Here is a 362-nt window from a genome sequence, read left to right as displayed (position 1 = left end):
AAGTTCAGAACTACAACTCCCAGAAGGCTGCACGCGGAACACAGGTTGGTCACGTGGTGCACTGAGCGCGCGTTAAAATGGGGCGGTAGGATAAAAGGGTCATTCGGGTCAATCCCTCTTTACTTGTCTGTCATGTTTAAATGATCAGATTCTGATCTATAATCTGACTTCTAAACTACTTAAAAGCAACTTTATTTTATCACGGTAAAAGTGCTACCAGGCTACTAGCACCGTGGCGATTTTTTTTGTTTTTAATGTGAAGCAATAATACTGCTCTAGTTTATCACATTCTTGACAAGTAATAATACCTCTGTGTAAAAGTCCCTTTTAACCTGAATAATTTTTAACATAAAAATCCTTCA

The sequence above is a fragment of the Erpetoichthys calabaricus genome, chromosome 16, assembly GCF_900747795.2.
Source record: "Erpetoichthys calabaricus chromosome 16, fErpCal1.3, whole genome shotgun sequence".
Taxonomy (NCBI): domain Eukaryota; kingdom Metazoa; phylum Chordata; class Cladistia; order Polypteriformes; family Polypteridae; genus Erpetoichthys; species Erpetoichthys calabaricus.
The sequence above is the reverse complement of the archived record's forward strand: the minus strand, read 5'-3'. Positions refer to the sequence as shown.